General features: G+C 47.3%; 1 long non-coding RNA gene across 1 annotated transcript; it reads left to right on the top strand.

The window, feature by feature from the left end:
• Positions 1-5,299: 5,299 nt before the first annotated feature.
• Positions 5,300-5,763, top strand: LOC139832838 (uncharacterized). The gene is made up of 3 exons (XR_011747441.1): positions 5,300-5,407; positions 5,495-5,605; positions 5,694-5,763. It is a non-coding gene; the product is annotated as an uncharacterized lncRNA (long non-coding RNA).
• The last annotated feature ends 12,861 nt before the right edge of the window (positions 5,764-18,624 follow it).

Here is an 18,624-nt window from a genome sequence, read left to right as displayed (position 1 = left end):
TCATCAATCGGCGTGAGAGGGCGCTTGCCAGGCACGAGGAGGGCGGCCCGCCTCCTCCGAACTTCAACGAGGCCGGCCGTCGGCTGTGGTGGCGCGGCCGGACTCTCCAGGGCGTCATGGCCTACCGTGGCCCCCGCCTGCGCTACCCTCAGTCCCAGCCCACGCGTGCTCACCCGCCGACGTTCGAGTACCGCGACCCCGATGCCAGCGACGATGATGACGGCGACTACGACGACTACAGTGGCGAGTACTACAGGGGCTAGGCAGAGTATGACTGAATGACTCCCCGGTAGAATTTGGTCATGTATCTTTAATTTTCAGTTAAGCTATGTACTTTTAATTCGAGTTCAATCGTAATAAAATTTCATTCCCGCCCTTTCTTTTCCGCGCGGCGTCGTGGCCGGAAAGTTTCCCGCGCGACGTCGGGACGGGAAAGTTTCCTGTGCGGACGGCGTCATGGCGAGAGTAAAGAAAAGAAATAGAATAGAGAAAAGAAATAGAAAAGAAAAACAAAAGCAATAGAAAAAATAAATAGAAAAGAAATAGAAAAGAAAGGAAAAAAGAAAAGTAATAGAAAAAATAAATAGAAAAAATAAATAGAAAAAATAAATAGAAAATAAAGAAAAAGAAACGAGGAATAGAAAAGAAACAGAAAAAAAAAGCAATAGAAAAAGAAATAGAAAAGCAAAAGAAAAGAAACAGAGAAAATAAAAAGAAAAGAAACAGAAACAAAGAAAAGAAACAGAAAGAAAAGAAAAAGAAAAACAAAAGAAACAGAAAAAGAAAAACAAAAAAAAACCTTTGGTACCGGTTGGTACCACCAACCGGTACGAAAGACCTTTCGTACCGGTTGGTGGTACCAACCGGTACCAAAGGTATTTCCCCTAGTAAGGACTTAGCCGCGGGCAAAAATTCGCAACTTTCTTCTTCCGCGCGCGCGCCAACCTCGCAGAGCTCCGTCGCCTCGCCCTCGCCGTAGCCGTAGCCGCCGCCGTCGCCGCGTCGCCGTCGCCGTAGCGGCCGCCCTCGCCGTCGCCCTCGCCGTAGCCGCCGCCGTCGCCCTCAGAAGCCGCCGCCGTCGTCGCCGCGTCGCCCGCGCCGCTCCACCTCTCCCCGCCGCCGTCGCCCTCACCGAGGTGAGCACCCGGCCCCTCCTCTCCCTCCCTCGCCTCCCTCGCCTCCCTCGCCTCCCTGGCCTCCACGGCCGGCGCGCCTCGCCGGGAGGAGCCCGCGCGCGTCGGCTGCCGCGCCACGGTCGCCGCCGGCCTCCCCTCACGCACGCCCGCAGGGTGTTCGAGGAAAGCCGCGCCGCGCCGCCACCAGCTAGCGCGCCCTGCCCTGCCGCGGTGCGCTGCCGCTGTGCGCTGCCGCTGCCCGCGGTGCGCCTGCCCCTGCCGCGGTGCGCTGCCGCTGCCACACGCTGCCGCTGCCGCGGTGCCTCGCCGGCAGCCGCTCCCTCGCCATGCGCCGCTCTACCACGACCACTGCGGCCACGTTCCGCCGCCACGGACCCCAGCCACTCCTTCCCCCACGAGCCGCGCCACCACTCTGCTCCTCCCCTGGCCCGCGAGAACGGCCGTCGAGCGCCGTTTATGGCACCGGCGACGGCGACCCGAGTCTCCCGGAGACGCTATTTTTCGGTTATGTAATTCCTTGAAGTTGATCAAAATACTTTGGTGTCTAATTTTGCAGCAGGATTTAGTTTCCCGTTCATTTCTGAGAATTTTGCACAGAATTTACAAATAAGGTTGAATTTGTTTAGTTTAGGAAGCGAATCTTGTGTAGACGGTGTAAACACGGTATGACGTGTTGCGCTAGTCCTTGAGAACGCACCTGACTTTATAAATGTGTGATCGGAACTCTATAAGACTAGTACGAAGTACTTTTCGTTTACCTCATGGACTCGACCAGAACCTTCAAATAAGGCCATACTTTCTTGGTTTGAATTCTTAAAACACAACCCTATACCATTTCAACACAAGACAACACCATTTGGGTCAAAGAAAATCAAAGAAAAAGGGAAGAAAGTGAAAAAACCTAAGTGACATGCTAATGGTCAAATCTGCCAAAAATAATATGATGCCTACTTTGAGCCCCTTTGGTTAACTATTTCTAAACTAAACTTGCTAATCTTTTTGCCCAGATCAATAGTACTCATAAAAGTGAACAACTTGGTCAAAGTCAACCTTGCTGATTCAAAGTCAAACTCTTAATATAAGCATGCAAAGTGGCAACTTTGAAACAAATTTTAGATTGCCCCAAATTTTGGAATATTCACAAACCAACTCCAAATTGCAATCCAAGACCACCAATTGCCGCCGCGGCATAGAGAGAAGAAGCGAGAGGAGGAGCGCCGAGTGTTAGGGTTAGGGTGCTGTAGCGGTGCCGAGTCCGTGGCGGTGCCGCCGCGACATAGAGAGAAGAGCGAGAGGAGGAGCGCCGAGTGTTAGGGTTAGGGTCGAGAAAAGAGAGAAGAGCGAGAGGAGGAGGGGGAACACCGTGTCCGTGGCCGTGGCGGTCCGTTAGGGTTTTTTTGCTTTCTTCATTTCAATTGTTATCCATCTAGCAATCTGTTATATGATCATGACATGATGAATGAAATACAATTGCTTTCTTAATTTTGCAGTGACATTGAGGTATGGAGGACGGCACCTTCGTCCGAGATGAGGAGGGGGAAGAAGCGGTGCAGCAATTGATCTATGAGAGTGCCCGTGGTCCGGAACCCGACGATGGAGATGACAACGATTTCCAAGACTTTACGAATGATTTTGGCGAGGGACTTGAGTCTGAACAAGTTAGAAGAGACAACGAAGTGTCCATCACAAACTCCGGCGAGGTGTATATCTATGTATCAATTAGTCTATATGTTCATCCCTAGATGCATTCATTTATTTGTATTGCACTTATTAACGAATATTTTTTTCTTTTAGCCTTCTGGATCATCGAGCAAGTCTGTTAGATCAAAACGAGGCCCGACGCGGGTGCTAAAGTGCGAGGGCAGGTTAGCCCTCACGGCATTCAAGGATAATGGTGAACCAGTGGAGCCCAAGGAGTTTTGCCGCAAATTTACAAGTCAATCCGGAGTTATTGTTAGGGACCATGTACCGATCAGCATTCAAGAGTGGCATAAGCCGAAGAACCCGGAGAGTGGTGCTAGTTATGTCAACGACGCGATGAAAAAATTTCTTTGGGACACGCTCATGACAAAGTTCAGCCTACCGGAAGACATGACGGAAGGCCAGAAGAATAAAGTCAAGGAATGGACATGGAAGAAGATGGCCATACAATTCCGAGCTTCAAGAAAAATTTATGGGACAAATATAAGAATGAAGATCCAGTATTCGATGATAATCTAGTGAAGCTAAAAGATCACTGGGCCGCATTTAAGGAGTATAAGAAATCGTCTACTTTTGTGTCCCGATCGAAGAAAAATACCGAAAATGCTGCAAAGAAGAAACTTCCGCATCATTTGGGGTCAGGTGGCTACAAGAGTGCCATTCCGAAGTGGACAGCGTTTGAGAATAAACTGATGGATCATGGAATCACTCCACAGACATGGGACTGGCCCGAACGGTCCAAGTTCTGGTTGTTCGCTCATGGGGCAGGGTTGGACCCAAAGACAGGGTTGATCGTTGCGAAGGGAAAATGGAAGGAAAAAATTGAGGCAATTGTACCGAAGCTTGTAGATGCAATTGAAAAGGTCAGAAAGGGAGAGTACATTCCCGATCGAGAGAATGACGAGCTGACACTCGCTCTGGGGAACCCTGAACATGTTGGACGGAGTACGAGCTCGCCCAGGTCTCACCATGAAGGAAGCGTGGCCGGACAACGGCGACACTTATAGAAGCCGTTCGCGAAAGAAGAAGAAGGACGCCGACATTGTAACGGAGTTGTTATCTAGGGTGGAGGCTCTTGAGAGAAATCAGAGGGCACCCGATCAGCCGGTGTTTCTACAGGATCCACAAGCCGATGCTGCCCCATCTCAGCGAAGAAGCAGTGTCGGTTCCTCGCATCTTGACGGATGTGGAGGAAGCTACCCCGTGGATTATGTCACGGAGAAGACAGATTGCGAGCTACATATGTTAATCAGGACCGCGTGTGTTAAGGTGGCGGTCGGCTATGTGTACCCAAGTGAAGATGGAGCAATGCACCATCATATGCCCATTCCACCTGGTTGTGTTCGTGTCGGGGTGGATGAAGTTGTTTCGGGTTTTGAAAAAGTGGAGCTTGATATTCCTAGAGGTGAAGATGAGAGGACACTGGCCGATGTCAAGCACGGTTTCGCCCTATGGCCGAAGAAGTACGTCGTCCTTTTGCAAAGGCCACCGACTCCTACACATGAGCAGCAAATGCCATCGACTCCTCCTGGTGGCAGTCCTGGTGAGCAGCCAAGTCCACACCTACCTGAGAGGGACCCCAGCGTGAGTCCACCATCTCGAGATCCTCCGCGTAAGACAGCGTCCATTAAGCGGAACGGTACGCCGCCTAGGAAGAAAGCTAGAAAGGAGAAACAACTGCCGCCTCCTGAGAAGTTACCTTGGGAAAAAACTCCAGAGGAAAACGCGGAGGCCGTTCAGGCCGAGGTGAAGAAATGGTTTGCACCGACTGTGCCAGAGATACCTTTCGAGAAGACACTAGATCGGGAGATAGTTGTGCGTACCGTTGACAATCTATATGACACTGTACCATCGGCGCCATCTGACTATGCGCGTTCTATTGAAAGGTCGTATGACAAGATGATCGAGGCGACAAAACCCGTTAAATCGGGTATCAGGGAGATAAAAGGGATACACAGTGTCTACCAGCTCGGACAACAACCCGTTCAATCGGTCGCCCCTCTCAAGGTGTTTGACGGGAAGACCGTTCAAAGTTCTCGACAAGACGCAACTGATTACGCCTTAGCTGAACGAGCATATCAGTTTGTTCAAGGGAAAGATTTGGTCGAGAATCTCAGGAAGGTACCAACATGTATGCGTAACTTGCATTCGTGGTACCTTAAGGCCTCAAAGGAAGGGATCGAGACTATCATGGTGCGAGTTAGGGAAGAGCACTACTTCCAGGAGTACTGTGTGAACGTTGACTTCGCCGAACTCTTTCAGTTATACAATCTCCGGGCCCTCGACAAATCAATCATCAGTTGCTATTGTCTGTAAGTGATTTATTTATTTAATTTGAGAAGTCGTTCATTGTCTGCAGATTATAATCTTTTGTGCGCTATATTATGCAGATCGAAGATGCTCGAATGCAAAAGGGACGATATCACTGACATTGGGTTCATTGACCCGAACACAATGCATGTCAAAACCATAGATGATCCCCTCTATAACAAGGATACACCGCAGACTTTGCTAAGGTTTTTGAAGCGACAACGTGACAAAAAGCTAATACTTTGGCCTTACAACTTCGAGTGAGTCTTCTTGTCTTATAACACATTATATTTTGCTCACCGTATGTCAAAATTTTAACTAATGACTACATATTGAAACGTGCGTAGGTTTCACTTTATTCTTCTCGTCATCAATTTGGAAATTGGAGAAGTTGAAGTCTTGGACTCACTAACCAAAGAAAAGGATCTATACGTGTCTTGTTTTTTAATGCTCAGAAGGTAATTTGAATTCTTATCGGTTTGTTTCGTTAATTTCCTGCTTTGAACTAATTGATGACTCTTTTATGCATTTTCTTTTGTCGAGCAGCGTATGGCAAACTTTCATCAAGGAAGATACGTCCCGTGAATGGCCACCGAAGCTGCGATGGCGTGCGAAAGTAAGTAGTACTACCTAGGTCCACACACCTTTCAATTATCATACTTGACTATTGTTTGATTGAATTATATTCTTGTAAAGAAATGCCCGCAACAACCTCAGGGACCGATCTCTCGTGGATTCTTCGTTTGCGAGTTCATCCGCAGAATTGTCAACGAGAGAACGAATAATGAGAGAAATAAAGAGGTACAAAAACAATCTTCACAAATTTGTTTTGTTATCATAAGTTGTGCCGAGTTTCAGTAATAGTTGTTTCATGTATTCATTTGTATCTTATTCTTTTATAGTTGGCAAGAAAGCGGAACAAGCTCTCAATCGATGACCGCTTCATAGCAATAGGCGAGGAATTGGCGGGATTTTTCCTTCGGGACGTCATACCACCACTCGCAGAGCACCACAATGAATGAAGATGTACATGTTACATATATCGTTGACTCGAAGAGTACCACTATGCTACATGTAATAGACATATATAGAGTACGCCTCGGAGAGCACCACTATGCATGAAGATCGATCTTCATGCATAGTGCTACTTAATTTGCGATCTCATGCAATAACATGTGTGTTATATTATATGCACCAACTTGCTATGCATCATCTTGATCTTCATGTACTACCTAAACCCAAACGCGTTTCTGGTGCATCGACGCGATATGAATCAAACCGATATCCCTAAACCTCTCCAAAACCCTAAAAAGCCAATTCTCTGCCGCGGCAGAGATTTGGGAAAATTCCCTGCCGCGGGGGGAACCTTTGGTACCGGTTCGTATTACCAACCGGTACCAAAGATCCTCAGCCCTGAGCTCTCCTGGTGGCCCACGTGGAGGCCCGTTTTATACCGGTTCGTAAGCAACCGGTACGAAAGGGGGGGGGGCTTTAGTGCCGAATAATTTGTACCGGTTGCAAAACCGGTACGAATGGCCCTCTGGAACCGGTATAGATGACCGTTTTTCTACTAGTGCGCGTCGGGGCGAGAGGGAGGCGAGAGGCGGGCGAGAGGCTAGCGGCGGGCGGTGGATCCACCGCCCAGCGGTAGGGGGCGGTACCCCCCGCCTATAGCCCGCGTTGGAGGCGAGAGCGGGGCGAGAGGGAGGCGATAGCGGTGCTAGTGGGGGTGGTAGGGAGGCGGTAGGGAGGAGAGAGAAGTGAGAGCTGGCACTATAGCCCGTGCACTGGCACCGTGGGGTGAGAGTGAGGTGAGAGTGGGGTGAGAGTGAGGGAAAAGCTGACGTGGTGACGCTATAGTGGGGTGATGCATTGGCACCAGCCTTCTCATGCTCCAACATCATCTCGTCGGCCTGATCTGAATAGTTGGACCACATGATCAAAGAGAGCTATGATTTCTTGATTCACTCCATGCCGCCTCCCCTCCACGTCCACCTCCATCACCATCGCGTTTCTTGTATCTATGCATGCCGCCACCTCCAGGGGCATACCCAGAGGGTGGTCGGGTGGGCCGTGGCCCACCCTGATTTTTTAGAAAACGTTTTATATTTAGTCATTTAGCAAATTTTTATCACACATGAGCGGTAAAAATTAGAAATTAGAGGTGTGTGCCCACCCTGAGGTATTTTTGTGCGTCCGCCACTGGCCACCTCCACATCCACCTCCATCACCATCACGCTGCACCCGACACTCCACCATCACGCTGCAACCGAAGAAGATATATCGAACTATGTGTCTGAACTAGCGACATATATCCTTGTATTTACATCTATGTCCAATATACTACGACCTACGCGACTATGGATATATATGAGCGTCGTTGGTCAAGAGTACACAGAAGTCGGCCAGGGGATCGACCGGCTGTATATCGAGACGGGAGGACGTCTTATTACAAGCGGATGGTTCCTAGTATAAAACACATGAATATTCAATAATATTATCGTATCATTTGGAAAAATTAAATTTTACTCTGCACTTGTAATAAGAGAAAGGAAGAGAAACAAATGAATTGGTTTCAAACAACTTTTAATTCTACAGATATTTACTCACTTTCACTTGTTCCGGTGACCTGGCCCTTGACACCGCTGCCGCCCCCGCCCCCACCTCCTAGCTAGCTCCCCAAACACCCGTTCAGGCCCGTGGTTCCTCTCGGAGGAGCAGCGCTGCCTTCTACGATCGTCTCCGATGGTTTTTGATCCAGCAGCAGGGAGCCTCGATGCATGCGCTCTCCTCCCCACCTCGCTCGCCTCGACTGGGGTTCTCGGGGGCCTCCATCCACGACGCGTCAATGGACAACGCGGATGGAGCCTCTGCCGCTGGCCAGCTGCGCTCCATCATCGCCACCCCGCACGACCAGCTTGTTGGCGATGGCTCCTTCGATTCGTCTGCTTGTGCGTCGTCGCCGGTTCAAGATGATGAGGCTTGGCTCGAGCCATCGTGGAAGCACCGCCCGGTACAGGACAAGCCTTCAAGACTAGAAGCCGGGATGTGCCATGCCGCAATGCTCGCCCGGGAGGAGGCCAGCTTGCTCCACTACGAGAAGTGGACCGAGGGTTTATGCTCATGCTGCCTAGATCCCAAGAACCGCACGGCCACCTGCAAACATGACATCCGCTGACTCACCTACAACCTCTCCGAGCACCGTGAGCGGCACTGGTGAGCGGAAATGTCATCTCTGTCGTTCGAATCAGATCTCCAAGAAACGTTCTCCAGCCCCGCGCGCGTTATCGGGTTCGACTGCCTCGTCTCCTCTTGCTCCGGGTGCACGGTCCTGGGCCATGGTCGCTGCCCTGAATCCTGCTACAGTCACGCCGGCTGCTCCTCACGATCCACTGGAGCATGCTTTTGGTGCGTCCCAAGCCATTGCGAGGATGTCGAAGCCAGAACTTGAATTATCTCCTGTCATTACAAATCTATGCTGCCAAACACATATATTTTGACTTATTGTAGAAAAATATAATATTTACTAGCATAGAAAGGATTTGCGAAAAACATGGGTGGTCATCTGACCACACAATTCTCAATATGGCTACGCCACAAACATGGTTGGTCAATGGAGCACACAATTCTCGATATGGCTGCGCCACAAACATGGGTGGTCAATTGGCCACACAATTCTCGATATGGCTACGCCATTGCACTGCGATCCGCTCCGATGTCAATGAAATTGTTACAGGGGCGGTGGCACCGCTCCTTCCTGAAGCTGATGCGTTGCGCGGATGAAACACCTTGGCTGCGTGATTCCTCCATCAGTTCGGTGAATCTGCGATGCCATGGAGATACATGAATGTTGCTTCACCGCGGGCTTGCCACGCAAGCCTTGAAGAGGGGGGGGGGGGGGGGGGGGGGGACAGCCCTTTGATGTAGAATTGTCGTGATGGCCAACGGGACCGCGATGGGGACCAGATGCTGAAGGAAGACGCGAGCATGGCTCACAGAAAGATGGGTACATGGATCTATACCACCGCTATGTAGGAGCGGGAAGGAATGACCCCTACCCGCTCCATGGTGGGACAAAGCACCAACTCCAAGGCCAGGATGGATGCCGTCGTGTTGGGTGATAAATTCATCGCCAACGTCGTAGTGGGAGCTCTCCTCGCACTCCTGCAAGTTGGGCCTCGGTGCATGCGGATTGCTCCCAGTAGATATCCAAGCCTCACACCTGGGAGACACAGTACCATCGGGACATACCGCCTTGCCTATCAAGCTAGGAGAAGTGTCTCCTGCCACGCCATGCCAGCTAGAGTTTCTGCTCGATGCAATCGTCGACGATGACGCTTCCGCGATTTTATGGCCCTCAAAGAGAGCCGGAATCAGGAGCATCGGGAATGGCGGCATATAGGCCTCCAAGTTGGCTAACTCTTGGTGATTTAAACTTGATCTACTGTGTGGCTGACAAAAAACAACCAAAGGCTGAACATAAGGCTAATGGGCCTCTTCAAAGGTGCTCTCGATGCCCTTCGACTTCAAGAGATGAGATAAAATGGAAGAAAATTTACGTGGTCAAACGATGACCAAGCCTCTATCATGTTCACAAGGATAGACCGCTACTTCTGCACATATGTAAGGGACATGCTCTTCCCCACATCCCAAACAGGGGATATTGCCACTAGGAATCGGATGCCGATCATTTGCTTCCCATCGGACCGCTGTACTGCCGCAGGATTGAAAGCAGCTAGGCCGGTCGATCTGCAACCAGACCTGCGTGTCTGTTTCCGGGAATGAAGCACCGATTTGCATGCTTGCGTTAAACATAGATCCCGTAATGCACGCCTTTGTTATTATCAACAATATTTTTAGCGTGAAGATAGGAATCAGGTACCTTTTAAAACGTGGAGTTTCCAAACCGCTCCCGATAATTACTTCTTCCTTATTCTTGATTTTCAGGAAAATAATTCAGCTTTTAAGGAAACTAATAATTTAAGAAAAATAAGGGTCATTTTGTTTCCTTACAGAACAAATGGTGTTTCCAATTCCAACGGAACTTTTATTTGCTTCCGATTGGATCAAAATTTGAGTTTCCAAGATGATTTTCTTTGCTTCCTTACAGAACAAATGGTGTTTCCAACTCTACTTTTATGCTTCCGATTGGATCAAAATTTGAGTTTCCAAGATGATTTTCTTTGCTTCCTTACAGAACAAATGGTGTTTACAACTCTACTTTTATGCTTCCGATTGGATCAAAATTTGAGTTTCCAATGATACTAAAATTTGCTTCTAATGGAATAAAAATTTCTTTGATCTGAAAATAGCTGTAATGTTCATTTCCAAAATATACCAACATAATGCTTCTACGACCAAATAACTTGCTTTGTTTGTCATTGAAATGTGTTTCAGTTCAATGTAACTTGTACATGTATAACGGGGTATTGTTATCCAAAAGCATCGCGGTATTGTCTATACACCATCATTGAACTATAGGCTGGCTTCCAATGAAAGTAGAAATTTTGCTTGACATAAAACATCAGTACAAGTGCTTCAAACAAATTTGGGACACGCTTCCACGGAAATAAAAAATTTCTACGGCTGAATGCTGAATTTGCTCATATAAACACTATGGTTTCAAATGGTAATGGGTCATGCACTAAGTGCTTCCTACATACAAAGGAGAGCTTCACATCCACTATACATTGCTGCTACAAATAATTGATTGTACGGATGAAGACATGAGCACTTCGTCAAATGAGGACGCCATCCTTCGAGTGGTTATCGTCTTGAATACATGGACTCCACCAGCACAATTCATGGTGCAGCAACCGTCGCCATGCTCATTCCCAAGATCGGCAACGAAGCCGATGTCTAATGGCCTCGTTGGAGCGTAGAGTCGCCGGCTCGTTGTAGTTGAAAAGTACGCCTCACTTGAAATCGGTGACCTTGTGGATCTCAATGTTGCGGTCATCCATGATCTTGCTGCAAACAATATATACAATTAATACTAGATTCTGCTTGAGAATATCAATCAATCTGAAACCGTACCTTTCCTCACAAAAAGCAGGTTATCCATCTTTGTCTCTCTCTCCGCATACGAGCCCGGCGTGCGATACAACCAACCACGGCCGCTGGTGATCAACCTGGATTAGATGAGCGGAGGGAGATCTGGGGCGATGGGAGGAGAGAATGAGCGACGGGGAACATCGCGACAAGGACGGGATGGTCGTTCGACAGATAAGATTGATTTTGCTGCATTGACTGGGAGGCATTACGGGAGGCATACGAGCAACAACATCATTATCTGTCAAGAAAATTACGGGATTTTGGTCGGGAGAACCATGCCTAGTTAGCGAGAGTAAAATAGGAAGAGGAGCTGTCCGATCAGGAGCTAGATCGATGTTGTTGGAGAGGTCCGATGAGACAACTCCCATCGGACTCTGTTGTATAGTATTTACCATATTGAAAGTGCTTGTTTAAGTGGGTTTTGGTATTAATGACAATAGTTATGTTTCAAATGATGACAACACTTGTTGAAATATTGCCCAGAAGATTAAAGAGCTTTATCTAGGTCCCACGGTTTTTATCTCTGATATTCTATCAAAGAAACATTTTATTAGAGGAGAATTTGGGAGTATATCATATTTATTTGAAGCTGGGCTACTTTTTGACATTCAAAGAAATATTGAAGAAAAGGAAGAGAAGTTTTAAAGAAAAATGAAAGAATTAAAGTGTGTTGGGGTGTGCGCCGCGCTATGCCGAGCCGGTGGTATGGCCGCGCCTTGGTCGGTACCATGACTCCTTGTGCGCTCGCTTGTTTCTCCTCCACGAGCTCACAAGTCTCCATCGTGAACAGACGTGCACCATCGTCACCTCCTTTTGCAACCACTAAGGTTTTCTCCTTGGCGGGGCTTTGGCACTCACTCGTTTGAAGTTCCCGAGCTTGTTACAATTGTGGAAGCGCACTAGGTGTTTGTCGAACTTTTTCTTCGGCTTCGTTTTGGCTTCTTATCATCACCTCCTCCGATGTTACCCGATGGGCGTTGATCTTCCGCTTTACCACCACTACTAGACCCAGGTCGACTCTTGTACTTTCCCGAGACCATTGCTTGTAGATGGTTGCGGGCGAGCATAAGAACATCATAACGCTTCCCATCGCTTGAGGTTAGCTTCATCCTCTCGTCATGAGCCTTATATGTCCCGATTAAATCATCGATCGTGAGTGTCTTCAGACCGACACACTGCTCGATTGCAGATACTATAGGTAAGTAATGTGCATTCGCTGCTCGATCGGAGGAAACGGCACACGACCAAGATCTCCTCGAGCTTCTTGCCAAGCATGCAAATTCCATTACCAAGGGCACCACCCTAGCCATGAACTGCTCCACAAATTCATCGTCACACATCTGCAAATTCTCGTAGGCCTTCATCATCGTCTGCAATGAGGCCGCCCACACATGCAAGTGCCCTAGCTGCAACGTCTTGATGGTATCCCACACTTCCTGCGTAGTCTCCTTAGAGGTTAGATGTTGCATGATATCCATCGGCATAGCCGAATAGATGGCCAAGGCCACCTGACGATCTCACCGATGCTCCGCTCCAGCCTTCTTGAACTTGTCGCTGTCGAGGTCGATGATGTTCCAGAGCCCATGTGACTCCATGGTGCACCGCATCAAAGCTGCCCAAACTACATAGTTCTCGCGGTACTAATCAAACTACGGGAATTGCATGGATGACGGCAACGGTGCTGCACCTTGTAAATCCGCGCCTGACATCTCTTCGCCTTCTTGTTATTTGTTTCGTCACCCATAACTCTGGTACCAACTGATGGATATTTGGCAAAACAGATCTACAAGAAGATTAAAAAGCCCTAATTTTGAGTTAGGTTTAGAGAGAATTTGGTGCAGAAATACGGTCCGCTTTTCCGGTCGTTTTTCATTGCATTATACGTATTGAGGATACATACCACGTCCAAGCAACCTAGTACAACTCTTGGACGTGGTATGTATCCTCAATACGTATAATGCAATGAAACCTCTGGTTTACAAGACAACCAACCTGTGGTTGGATGGTTAGGAGGACAGTGGCACCTCCAGCCCACCAGAGTTCAAATCCTAGATTTGACACTTTGGTGTCTCATAAAATAAAGGCGAAATATTCTTCAGTGGGAGGCGACGTTCCCGTCGACAGCGAGGCGCCTGTGGTGACTTCGTCAATCTCAAGATCTGCCGGATCAGTTCTTCAACGCCGTCTCTTGGAGGTGCTCATAGGGGTAGGGTATACGTGTGTGCGTTCATAGGGGTGAGTGTGTGTGCGTATGTATGAGCGTCTTTGATTGTACTGTGTTTCGCAAAAAAAAAAAACTCTGGTTTACAAAACTTTCCTAATACTCCTTCTCGACCAGTTTAAGATAAATTTTAACCATTAATTTCTTAAATAAAATATAAATTATATGTCTACGAAATCTATACCACTAGATTCATATTAAAAAAGGTTTTCAATAAATTAATTTTTGTAACATATAGTTCATACTTTATTGACCAAAATAATGATCAACGCAAGTTCTTAAACTACGTGCCCGCCTGTTAAAGTTTGGAGGGAGTATGTAATATGGAATGGGAGGCTACGCCGAGGGCCAGGCTATACGCGCTAGCTATCTGGGAACCGGCTAAGATTATGGTTTCCTAACAGGCGTATAACCACATATCACATGCCATATGTGCGCGCTAGCTATCTGGGAATCCATGCGGCTTCCTGCGGTGTCCCGCCGAATCCGCTGGAAAGTGACCGGATTTGAACTAGGGCTACACTTTCCGTCGCTCAATAAATTCTGGGAAAAATGTTTTTAGGCCTATGACATATCACTTCATGTGCGAATTTTTTTTCCGTTTAGCGCGATGGTAAACAGGTGCACCAGCACGCCCGGTACGGCCATACCGCATCTTCGTGGGGGCCCGTATTGGCCAAATGGCAATTTAAACGAAGTCAGAAAATCCCGCGGAGCCGCGTGGCGTCATTTTATGTGTCCTAGTAACCACTCCAAAAGTGGAAATTAGGATACGATAATTATTTTGGAAAACCCCCTTCACAAACAGGGCTATCACGTCCGTAGTTCTATGGCTTTTAGGGCAAATGAGTAGGAAACGGCCTGTGACACTGTATAGTTTGTCGGACGAGGCCATATTTGGCACGTGTGTGGTCCCTGGGATGGAAAGCAAGGCCCCGGGAGCGGATTTCCAATCCGACCCATGGACGATGGTTTTTTCATTTTCGGGGTGCCAAAACGGGTTTTTTTTGTGAAGCAGCTACATGGAGCGCATTTTAGTATTGCGCGAGACCTCCGCGTAGTGGTAGGACACTGCCTTCGCACTACATATCACATACCATATGTGCGCGCTAGCTATCTGGGAATCGATGCGGCTTCCTGCGGTGTCCCGCCGAATCCACTAGAAAGTGACCGGATTTGAACTAGGGCTGCACTTTCCGTCGCTCAATAAATTCCGGGAAACATGTTTTTAGGTCTATGACATATCACTTTATGTGCAATTTTTTTTCCGTTTAGCGCGATGGTAAACGGGTGCACCAGCGCGCCCGGTACGGCCATACCGCATCTCCGTGGGGCCCATTTTGGCCAAATGGCAATTTAAACTAAGTCAGAAAATCCCACGGAGCCGCATGGCGTCATTTTATGTGTCCTAGTAACCACTCCAAAAGTAGGAATTAGGATACGGCAATTATTTTGGAAAACCCTTCACAAACAGGGCTATCACGTCCGGAGTTCTATGGCTTTTGGCGCAAATGAGTAGGTAACGGCCCGTGACTCCGCATAGTTTGTCGGAGCGAGGCCATATTTGGCACGTGCGTGGTCCCTGGGATGGGAAGCAAGGCCCCGGGAGCGGATTTACAATCCGACCCATGGGCGATGGTTTTTTCATTTTCGGGGTGCCAAAACGGGTTTTTTTTGTGAAGCAGCTACATGGAGCGCATTTTAGTATTGCGCGAGACCTCCGTGTAGTGGTAGGACACCGCCTCCGCACCACATATCACATGCCATATGTACGCGCTAGCTATCTGAGAATCCCTGCGGCTTCCTGCGGTGTCCCACCGAATCCGCTAGAAACTGACCGGATTTGAACTAGGGGTACACTTTCCGTCGCTCAATAAATTCCGCAAATTTTTTTTTAGGTCTATAACACATCACTTTATGTGCTAATTTTTGTCCGTTCAGCGTGTTGGCGAACGGTGCACGAGCCCGATGCTTGTGACGGTAAAGCACACGTCTGTTGGGAACCCCAAGAGGAAGGTATGATGAGTACAGCAGCGAGTTTTCCCTCAGTAAGAAACCAAGGTTATCGAACCAGTAGGAGATGAAGATCACGTGAAGCTTGTTGGTGAAGGAGTGTAGTGCGGCGCAACACCAGGGATTCCGGTGCCAACGTGGAACCTGCACAACATAATCAAAATACTTTGCCCAACTTAACAGTGAGGTTGTCAATCTCACCGGCTTGCTGAAAACAAAGGATTAAACGTATGGTGTGGAAAATGATGTTTGCTTGCAGAAAACAAAAGAGAACAATGATTACAGTAGGTTGTATTTCAGATGTAAAAGAATGGACCGGGGTCCACAGTTCACTAGTGGTGTCTCTCCAATAAGATAAAAGAATGGACCGGGGTCCACAGTTCACTAGTGGTGTCTCTCCAATAAGATAAATAACATGTTGGGCATAACAATGCACATACATATCATGATGATTACTATGAGATTTACTTAGGGCATTACGATAAAGAACATAGACCATCATCCAACATGCATCTATGCCTAAAAAGTCCACCTTCGGGTTAGCATCCGCACCCCTTCCAGTATTAAGTTGCAAACAACAGACAATTGCATTAAGTACTGTGTGTAATGTAAACAATGCAAATATCCTTAGACAAAGCATGGATGTTTTATTCCTAGTTGCAACAGCACATCCACAACCTTAGAACTTTCTGTCATTGTCCCAGATTCAATGGAGGCATGAACCCACTATCTAGCATAAATACCCCCTCTTGGAGTTACAAGTATCAACTTGGCCAGAGCCTCTACTAGCAGCGGAGAGCATGCAAGATCATAAATAACATATATGATAGATCAATAATCAACTTGACATAGTATTCCACATTCATCGGATCCCAACAAACACAACATGTAGCATTACAAATAGATGATCTTGATCATGATAGGCAGCTCACAAGATCTAAACATGATGGCATAATAGGAGAAGATAACTGATACGTCCAATTTGCATCACTATTTTATATCATAATTTGCTGTTATTCATTGATATATTTCATATTGGGACACAATACTTATGTTATTTCATCTATTTTGCATGTTTCATCATTATTGGAGGATCAAGCACCGGAGCCAGGATTCTGCTGGAAAAAGCACCGTCAGAACGCAATATTTCGGAAGATCAACTGTGGAAGGAAATTATACCAAAAATCCTATTTTTCAAGATGACGAAGGGAGCCAGAAGGAGGGGCCAGGAGGACCCAGGGTGGGCCCACACCCTAGGGAGGCGCGGCCCATGCCCTGGCCGCGCTGCCATGTGGTTTGGGGGGCCCACGACCCCTTTCGCCTCGTTTTCTTCGCGAAATCCTTCGTCCCGAAAACCTAAGCGACAGAGGGTACCTCGCGAAGAGTTACAGCCGCCTCTGCGGGGCGGAGAACACCAGAGAGAAAAGAGCTCTCCGGCGGGCAGGAATCCGCCGGGGAAATTCCCTCCGGGAGGGGGAAATCGACGCCATCGTCACCGTCATCGAGCTGGACATCATCGCCATCACCATCATCATCATCTCCACCATCATCACCGCCGTCTCCACCGCTGGACACCGTCACCGCCGTAGCAATTTGGGTTTGATCTTGATTGTTTGATAGGGGAAACTCTCCCGGTATCGATCTCTACTTGTTGTTGATGCTATTGAGTGAAACCATTGAACCAAGTTTATGTTCAGATTGTTATTCATCATCATATCACCTCTGATCATGTTCCATATGATGTCTCGTGAGTAGTTCGTTTAGTTCTTGAGGACATGGGTGAAGTCTAAATGTTAGTAGTGAACTATGGTTGAGTAATATTCAATGGTATGATATTTAAGTTGTGGTGTTATTCTTCTAGTGGTGTCATGTGAACGTCGACTACATGACACTTCACCATTTATGGGCCTAGGGGAATGCATCTTGTACTCGTTTGCCAATTGCGGGGTTGCCGGAGTGACAGAAACCTAAACCCCCGTTGGTATATCGATGCAGGAGGGATAGCAGGATCTCAGAGTTTAAGGCTGTGGTTAGATTTATTCTTAATTACTTTCTTGTAGTTGCGGATGCTTGCAAGGAGTATAATCACAAGTATGTATTAGTCCTAGGAAGGGCGGTACATTAGCATAGGTTCACCCACACAACACTTATCATAACAATGAAGATTATTTAGCCGTATGTAGCGAAAGCACTAGACTAAAATCCCGTGTGTCCTCGAGAACGTTTGGTCATTATAAGTAAACAAACCGGCTTGTCCTTTGTGCTAAAAAGGATTGGGCCACTCGCTGCAATTGTTACTCTCGCACTTTACTTACTCGTACTTTATTCAACTGTTACATCAAAACCCCCTGAATACTTGTCTGTGAGCATTTACAGTGAATCCTTCATCGAAACTGCTTGTCAACACCTTCTGCTCCTCGTTGGGATCGACATTCTTACTTATCGAAAATACTACGATACACCCCCTATACTTGTGGGTCATCAAGACTATTTTCTGGCACCGTTGCCGGGGAGTGAAGCGCTATTGGTAAGTGGAATTGGTAAGGAAAACCTTTACTGTTGTGCTGATTTTATTTCTGCCTGCTGCTATAAGTCATTATGGAGAGATCTTCTCTTCAATTTTTATTTGGGAAATCTACTACTACTGCAACGGTAGTGGATGAGGCGCCAGGTGAGGAAGTAATACCATATAAAATACCTATGAAAATTATTGAACGTGTTATGGATAACCGCTATGAAGGGGATGGAACTGTCCATCCCGGTGATCATTTACTGTTTTTGCATGAATTATGCGGGTTATTCAAATGTGCAGGTATTGCTATGGATGAAGTGAGGAAGAAAATGTTCTCTTTATCGCTGTCTGGTAAAGCGGCGCATTGGTATAAATTATTGGATAATGGGGATTCTCTTGAATGGAATGATATTGTGCCCCGGTTCTATTCTAAGTTCTATCCTCCAAGTGAAATTCATAAGGATCGGAATCGCATATATAATTTTTGGCCTCATGATGGAGAGAGTATTGCCCAAGCTTGGGGGAGATTGAAGTCTTTATTGCTCAAATGCCCCATTCATGAGCTTCCTGGTAATGTTATTATTGATAATTTCTATGCAAGACTTTCTTTTCAAGACAAGACCTTGCTGGATACTTCTTGTTCTGGATCATTTACACGCAACAAAGAAGAGTTTAAA

The sequence above is a fragment of the Lolium perenne genome, chromosome 6 (genome assembly GCF_019359855.2).
Source record: "Lolium perenne isolate Kyuss_39 chromosome 6, Kyuss_2.0, whole genome shotgun sequence".
In the NCBI taxonomy this organism is placed as follows: domain Eukaryota; kingdom Viridiplantae; phylum Streptophyta; class Magnoliopsida; order Poales; family Poaceae; genus Lolium; species Lolium perenne.
This window is presented reverse-complemented; position numbering and strand designations above follow the sequence as displayed.